This window comes from Microtus ochrogaster, chromosome 17, assembly GCF_000317375.1.
Source record: "Microtus ochrogaster isolate Prairie Vole_2 chromosome 17, MicOch1.0, whole genome shotgun sequence".
In the NCBI taxonomy this organism is placed as follows: domain Eukaryota; kingdom Metazoa; phylum Chordata; class Mammalia; order Rodentia; family Cricetidae; genus Microtus; species Microtus ochrogaster.
This window is the reverse complement of record NC_022019.1, coordinates 11838548-11847179: the sequence shown is the minus strand read 5'-3', so window position 1 is coordinate 11847179 and position 8632 is coordinate 11838548.

Below are 8632 nucleotides of genomic sequence, written 5' to 3'. Positions count from 1 at the left end.
CCCGGCTGGGAATACGATTTCTTTACTTTCACAAACACAACACTTCAGCCATGCCTCCGAGACTCACTCTTGCAAACTAACCGACATTTCTCTCAAAGGGATCATAAGGACCTTCATCTGGCCCTACAGCTGTGGCGTGTATTTCCAACCACAATTATGCTCATCGCTGCTCCAAAAAATTGACATGAGCAACCACACTTGTTGATTGAACACATGGTCCCTCCTCTCCAGGTACGCTTGTGTGATTAGTTGGCCAGCTCCCTGGAGACTTTTATACCCTTTGAGCCATCTGGTCAAGAAAAAAGAAGGTACCTGATATCCTGATTGGAGACTTAGCCACTTGCGCTGACTTTGACATTTTCCTAGTTATAATTATTTGTTGACAGATGTGTCTCTAAATCCACAAAAGTGCAGACCACACAAAGTTAAACAGCTCATGGCTGAGATAATTGCTCAAGTGCTCTCCTGTAAGTTAATGTATGAGTGCTGAGAGATTGCTCCAAGAGCACAGAGCATGCCCAGTGTCCTGCAGTGCAAGAGAGATGAAGAGCGATTTCACGTTTGCATTCTCCTTGCACGCCTTTTTCATGTGCTCTCTGGGCTATGAAGCAGTCACGTGAATGTGCAATATATGACAAAAATGGTATACATATGTTGTTATTCTGTGAAATACTGTGTATTTCACAGTAGCTTTTTGAAGGAGAGCTGGAGAGATGGCTTGCTGGTGAAGAACATTTGATGCTCTGGCAGAGAACGGGGTCATTTCCCAGCATCCACATTGGGTGGTCCACAACCATCTGAATATCCAGTTCTGGGGATCTGGTACTGTTTTCTGGCCTCTGTAGGAACCTGCACATGTATGGTACATTCAAATATGCAAACATACACGTAATTTTTTTTGATTAAAACTTTAAAAAAAATTGAAGAAAATCATGAAAGCTACCCAAAACACAACCAAGCGACTCTCTGGGTGGCAGCAGCTGAATCTTAGCGATGACTAAGATTCTCAACTCTTCTTGTAAACCGAACATGTACTCAATTACATTTTTGAATATACTTAAAAGTTTTCTGTGTTTTATTTGCATGTTATGTAAATCTAATTAACATAGAATGTATGATCATAGTGTCATTGAACAATGGGAACATGATGTAAGAAATGCACTGTCAAGCAGTTTCATCATGATGTGATGATCACAGTGGGTTGTAGGAGCTTAGAGAACCTCGTGCAAACACAGGATGATGCCTTTGGGTGCAGCTGAGACCTGGCAAACAGGAGACTCACATGGCTGCTGCCGCCACCGAGAGACTCCTTTGCAGGAAACTCTAATAGATAGAAAGTGCTCACACTAACCATAAGACGTGTGACACAGCAAAGATACAAACCAGTAAGAGGGTTGTTTACTATCATGCTTCCTCTACTGTACTGCCCATAACCACACTGCTTTATGTTTGATGTGACTGACAGCACAGTCAGCTTATTTATGACACCATCGCCACAAACATGAGTGATGAGCGGTGTCACAAAGACCATCACTCAGACTCTGCCAACTTGAGATGGGACTTCTCAAGCTGATGGGGGGTTTTCAGTTCCACTATACTGTAAAGGACTGTTGTTACATACGTTATCAAGCCACACATCAGTATTTGTCCCTGTGCATATTAAACCACTTGAAACTCCAAACTTTCAAACGGAATCAATATGACTTATTTAAGTTTATTATTTATACTTACAGATCGAATTGAAGTTGAAACATCCACAACAAAGAAGGCTAATGAATCCTGTAGGTGTGTTTGCACTTATATTGTCTTTATAGAATATCTTTTATCCATTCCTTGACAATTTCATGCATGTATATAACGGGTCTTTCGTCACCTCAAATTCCCCACTTCCGCTCCCAACAGACAACCCCAACATGTCCAGCTTCCCCTTCCATGTCTTCTCCTTTTGGGGAGAGAACCCCACTGAGTTCAGTTCCTATTGCCTGCATCTAATTCATACTGACTGCTGGCGTGTTGAATGTTAACTGATCTTGGCTTGACTTTGTGCGGGTCTTCTGCAGGTAACCATAGCTGTGGTGAGCTCAGGAGTGTAATGGCCACGCTATGTCCAGAAGCCAGCATTTCAGCACCTCTCTCAATGGCTCACATTTCTTCTGCCCCTCTTCAGGGATGGTACCTGAGCCTTGCGCTTGTATTGTTGATGTGACAGGATGAAAGAACACAAAAGTCGCATTTTCCCAAACAGAGGGTCTCATCAACTGAAGCACAGACAGAGCAAGGTGACTTTCCATTTCCCATGCTCAGAATGCTCCTAAACAAGACATTTGGGGTGGAAGGATGATAGAGTGAGCAAATGTCAACTCCAAAGAGTTGGAATCTTCCCAAACTTTGAATTTCCTGACGTTCTTGACAGATACACCCTTCAAAGTTGCTGAACACTACAAATGTCACCCGATTGAAGAGACTCAAACAAACCGACGTGTTACGAAGAGTTGAGCTGGTTTGTGGCAGGCAATTAAGAAAAACCTAGAAACTCATTTTCTCCTAATGACATGTTCTGGGGTAGTCAAGATTGTATGTGACATTCTGAAGCAAGTCATCAAATGCTTGACAGCTTTTGAGTTCCTCTCAGTGTGCAACTGGTTGAAAAATGCAGATGACTTTTTATGTAACCATCTCCTTTTCTTAAAAAGCCACTATTTGCATGCTAATGCCGTCAGAGGAAAAACTCTTTATTTTGTGAGCTCCTTTTGAAATGAAGATTGGCAATGTTCTGGGAATGGTTAGAAAGAAAGAAAATGGAAAAAAAAAGAAAAGAAAACTCTTTTGCCAAACAGATTTCACTGAAGGAAAGCTTCGTACACTACACAGATGGGTCCTGTGATGTTTGGAGGATGACCAGGAGGTTTGCTCCTTTGAAACATAAGAAAGGATGTTTAGTGTCAAGCATGAACATGTCAAGACTCTTCCAATATCACTCAAAGAAGCTTCGTAGGCAGCCATGACATCATGAACACATCAGAGCAGACTGCAATTTTTTTGGCTACAAACAGCGAACACTGAATCATAAACCTCATGGTGGGAGAGACTGCCCACAGAGAGCCGGATGGCAACCGTGGTAGGGCTGAAAGGGTAGGACTGTCCAGTGGTGACACAGTGCCATTAGGGTCTTGACTCAGCGGCAGCCACTAGAATTAGTCCCCAGCTGATCCCTGACTCTGGCTTGCTTCTTCAAGAGCACCCATTTGTGGGGCTGGGGAGCTCACTCATTTGGCAAAGTGTATCGTGTGCAGGCATGAGGAATTGAGTTCAGTCCCCAGAAGGGTGGAGGTGGCACATGCTTGTAATCCCAGGGTAGAGAGGCAGAGGTGGGAGCTTCCTGTGTCTCAGCGAGCTTCAAGTTCAGTGGGAGATCTTGACTTTTAAAAGAACCGACTGCTGAGAGAGAGAAATTAGTCTTCCCCAGGGATGAACTCCCCAATTGGTTATCCAGTACCAACTGGTCGGTCAGTCCTGAAATCAGATGCACACAAGCAGCACTTAACAGACTCAAAGGGTCATATTTCTATATTTTCCATTTATTTGTATATGTATATACATATATATCAGTAATAACTAGAAAAGGGGTCATGAATTTGAGAGGAGGTATGGGAGAGAGGGGGAAAATGATGTAATCATATATTAATTACAAATAAAATAAATTTTAAAGGTGTTTGGAACCTGAGGAACAATACTAGAGGTTGTACACACACACACACACACACACACACACACACACACACACACACACACGGGATATGGGGTAGAGGTGGCTACCCATTTGTCACCCACTTACAGTCCTCAGATGAGGCCAAAGCCACTCCAGATACCGCATACCAAGACTAAAGCTGTCTTAGCTTCTACTGCTTTTCTAATAGAACTGGTTTTAACTGGTTTACAAAGTAGTAGATTGCCATCTGACTTTTTCATACCTCCTGCATATCTGCCTTCAGCTGTCCCCATCTTTCTGAAAACTGGTTGAGCCCTTTCCACCCCTCCCGCCCCCTGCCGGTATTGCCCCTGAATACTTTCATAGCCTCTCTTAGAGCTACTCATGAGCAAACACATTTGCAGAATCTTTGAGAACTCTAACCTACCCACGGTTTGTGAGGCTGGGGTGGAATACTGCTCCTGCTGGAACCTGCCAAAACCTGCCAGAAGCACCGAACACCTGACTGAAGAGCCCGTAGAGCATCTGAGATCTTCAGAACCAGCCATTTGCTTACTTTCCTATCGTCTCTCCAAGCTTTGGATCTCCTCTTTGATATTCCACAGGGATACTGCTTTTGAGTTTTGATGATTTTTCTAAATACTCTTTGTGTCACAGTTTGTAAATCCAGGCACTTCCCCTCTCTTCACATCTTCCAAATTGTGTTTTCACCTTTCCTTTCATTCTATAACACCCACTGTTCAGATATGAGGACTTCCCATGCCAACCTTGTCTTACATTGTCCTATTTCCGTATTTTTCTAACTTTGCCTTTTCTTCTGTTTCCAGCTGTGTCTCTTCAAATCCATTGCCAATCATCTTTTCAAGTTCTTTCCTCTTCCAGTGTCATGTTTCTGTTGTCATCATGGAAAATCTTTCTTTCTGAAGATCTATCATTTATCTCTTTGTCTGTCTACCTATTACTTATCATCTATATCTATCATCTAACCATTATCTACTACTCAATCAGTTATCATTTACCTTATCTATCTGTCTGTCTATCAATCCAATCATTTATTATCTATCCTTAAATTGTCTATCATTTATCTATCTACCATCTATCTATTATCTATCAACCAGTTAACTATCTTTTAATCTATCTATCTATCTATCTATCTATCTATCTATCTATCTATCATCTATGTATCCATCATTTGTTATCTATCTATCAATCTGTCATTTATAAATAATTACCCAATCATCTATCATTTACCTCATAAACGTAGCCATCATCTACTTACAGTATCCAATATTTTTTTATGGATTCAGTGTCATTTCTTGTATCTTTGAATATATTAATAGTTACTTTGCAGCCCCATCTATTTATATACTTACTAATTCTAAGCTGACATTTTTTTCTGATATATTTTTATCCCTAACATTCTTATCGGGGCCTTTCCTCAAAATCCTAGTAATGAATTGCAGACACTATATAAAATGAAAAAAAAAAACATGTCAAAGCTTTACTGCTGAAGATGTGAGGGCTTCTCTGTGAGGCAGCCTGGCTCAGCCTTTCCTTGTGGGATTCTTGCTGTTGCTCACCTTAAGTTTCATTTTGTAGCCTTTAGTTTTGTCTGCCAGACCTGGGTCAGGTTTTCCAGAAGACAGTCTTGTAACCTCCCACCTGGTGGTACAGCCTTAACTTCCAGTGTTCTGAAAACCAACTTGAGCAAAAGAGCTGGGCCTCAACCCTCCCAACATCCGGCTGTGCTCTGCCTCCCGCTGCCTCTTGCACTGTCTCCCAGAATGCTCTTTTTGAAGAATAAATCTCCAGTTCTCTGATGGAGTGTAGAAGGATCTAAGCGATCCTGAAATAGACTTCCAAACGATTCTCCTAATTTGGAATACTGCTCACACTGCCGAGGACGTGGTGTCCCGAGAGTAAGGGACTTTGCAGCACACACTGGTCGGTCCCCACTTCTCTTGTTAACTTGGCACTCGGTGTTGTCAAGTCCAATTAGTCGATCAGCTTTTCTTTCGCTGCTCTCCAGCTTCTAAAATGCTGTCCTAATGGTTTCCTCATCTACCCTCGCTTGTTGTGTATGCTTATCCCGTTCATCACAAATAAAATCCTCTTGTCATTTTCTATTTTTGAAGGGTGCACAAACAAAGATTCTAGCTCAATTATGAAATCTTTCACCAGTATCTCCATCAATTTCTAAAGATAGAAATTTCTTGTTTTATTTCCCATCACCAAATAAAGTCTTTTTACAATTCTGAAGGAGAGAGAATTTTTTCTTTAAAATTTATGCCAAATTAGTTAAGATTTTTGTTGTTGTTATTGTTTAAAAGTTTTGCTGATTCTTCTAAGGCATTTTCTGTGTTTTTAAGTTCTTGTTATCTCAGTTCAAGTATGCATGTTCAAAAATTAATCAGAATCAGGAATCATTCCATCCCATGTGGTTTTAATGATTGTGGGTGGTTTGAAAGTTATGCTGGCCCTATCTATATATTTTCCTATTTGAGAGAGTTAAGCTCAGTTGTGGTTAAAACACCAACCATGTAAGCAATTCCCCGAGATGATGATGGCAGTGCAAAGAGTTGAGTTTGCGATGAGGCATGGAAGACCTGTCAATCAACGAGACACCTTTTACTCTTCTTGACCAGAGGATGTGATGGATACGAGAGAAAATGGAAAGAAGCTATATTTGAATGCCAGTGTATCATGTTTTGTTATATAAGGTCATTTTCATGCAGGCATATAATGTACCTTGAACATATTTCCTCAGTGCCCTGCCGCCTTCCCCTCCCTTCCCTCCCTGCCATCCTCCCTCCCCTTCTATACTCCCCCTCCTTTCTCTCATTCCTCTCCTTCCCGTTAGTTCCCCCTTTCCTCTATACCAGTTGCTTCTATTTTCATGTCATCTGTTCATGTGTGATTTTACACTTTTATAAAGCCTAGGTCCCACAAGTGAGAGAAAACATGATATTTATCTTCCTGAAACTGCTTAATTTACTTAGGATTATCTCCAGTTGCATCTGTCTTTCTGAAAATGGCACAACTTCACAAAAAAAAAAAAAGATTATTTTTACATTCCTTCTTTGGTGTTTTCATGCACTGTTCCATGGTTCTATTTTTTTTTTATCCATTTAAAAGATCAGAAAACTTATGGAATTAGCTCTTGAACTGCTAAATTGGCACAGTTATTCCCCTTTGTTTTGGAGCACTGCACTTCATATTCTTTTGTGAACTATTACTTACATCAATCAGGTGATGAGCAGTGATCTGCTCAGTATGGGCACAGCCGGAACACAGTGGCCTTGCAAATCCTTTGCTTCAGCACTCAGACTCTTGGCTGCAGAGCTGAAATGCATGGCCATTTTATATACAGAGGGAGAATTCTTGGGAGATTTTCTGGCAAATGGACTGGCTTCCATCCATTGAGCCAATCTTCAAATGAGTATTCAAATTCAAAGGAATTGTGAGCCTCGCATTTCACATTATCGACAGGGTTGGGATCTTTGCTGAATGTGTCTCTTTGAGGACCATTGCAAATTCATCTTCTGAGACGCTCACTCTTTTCTTAGAATGTCACATTGGAAAAGCAGCATTAGGAAATAGAAAAGTAAAGGCTGATCCAATCACAGAAATTAATGGTCAGTGGCTCCAAAATAAGCTTTAAACTCAAAGAGCCTGCCAGGGATGAATTTGTGAGGACCACCCCCTCCCATGTAAAAAAGAATGTAGCTAAGATTGCACTTCACCTGATGCCCCAGATGTTGGAGGGAGGCTGCTAGTTAGTTCCTGGCCACTTAGCCCTGAAATAATCACACAGAAACTGTATTAATTAAAACACTGCTTGACCCATTGGCTCTAGCTTCTTATTTGCTAACTCTTACATCTTAATTTAACCCATTTCCATTAATCTGTGCATCACCTTGAGGTTGGGGCCTACCAGCAAAGTTTCAGCACATCTGTCCCTGGCAAGGGCTCCATGGCTTCTCTTTGACTCCACCTCCTTTCTCCCAGCATTCAGTTTAGTTTTCCCCACCTAGCTCTGTTCCCCTATAGCTCTGCTTTAGGCCCAAAGCAGTTCCTTTCTTAATCAATGATATTCACAGCATACAGAGGGGAATCCCACATCACCCAGAGGAAACACAAAGTAGTTTAAAGACCTCCCAATCATTTAAAGGCAAAACTTTAAATCTCTGTAAGTAGTCTAATAAAACATCTTACTTTTTATGAAATCAAAGCGTAGGATTTCTCTATCAAGGAAAAAAAATCACCATGGAAAAGATTAATATATTTGATTACTTTAAAATTAAAATAAAAGCAATGGAGCATAATGAAAATAATTCTTATATTTTTATCACTGTCTCTACATAATGAGTAGTTACAATCACACCATCTTCTGAAAGTGTTTTATAAAAGACATCTCTTTAAATAGAATTGCTGCTAAAGAGTTCATACTCCTCAGTATCTGATGATTCTCTTAACCTTCATTAATATATGTTTGCATTAACATTAATGAAAGTGTTTTCCTTCATCTTCTTCCCAGTGTTGACTATTAAGACTAATTATCCCATCCATAGCATTAACTCATTTCTAGTCTTTGCTGTTTCAAGACATACTGCACTAAATTAATTACTTCTATGTTTGCTGTGCCCAAATGCTTGACAAAAGGCAACTAAAGGGAAGAAAGGCTGAGTTTATTCATGACCATCATGGTGAAGAAAGCCTGGTGTCAGGAGTGCTAGGTGGATGGTCACACTGCTGTAGTAGGGAAGCAGAGAGAGAATGATAATGCTATATTGACCTCTTTTCCTGTTTGGTTTAGTCCAAGACACCATCCCATGAGCTTCCACTGTTTGAGGTGGGTCTTTCCTCCTCAGCTAAGCTTTCTGGAAACACCCTTATCAACATACCCAGAGATGTGTCTCCTAG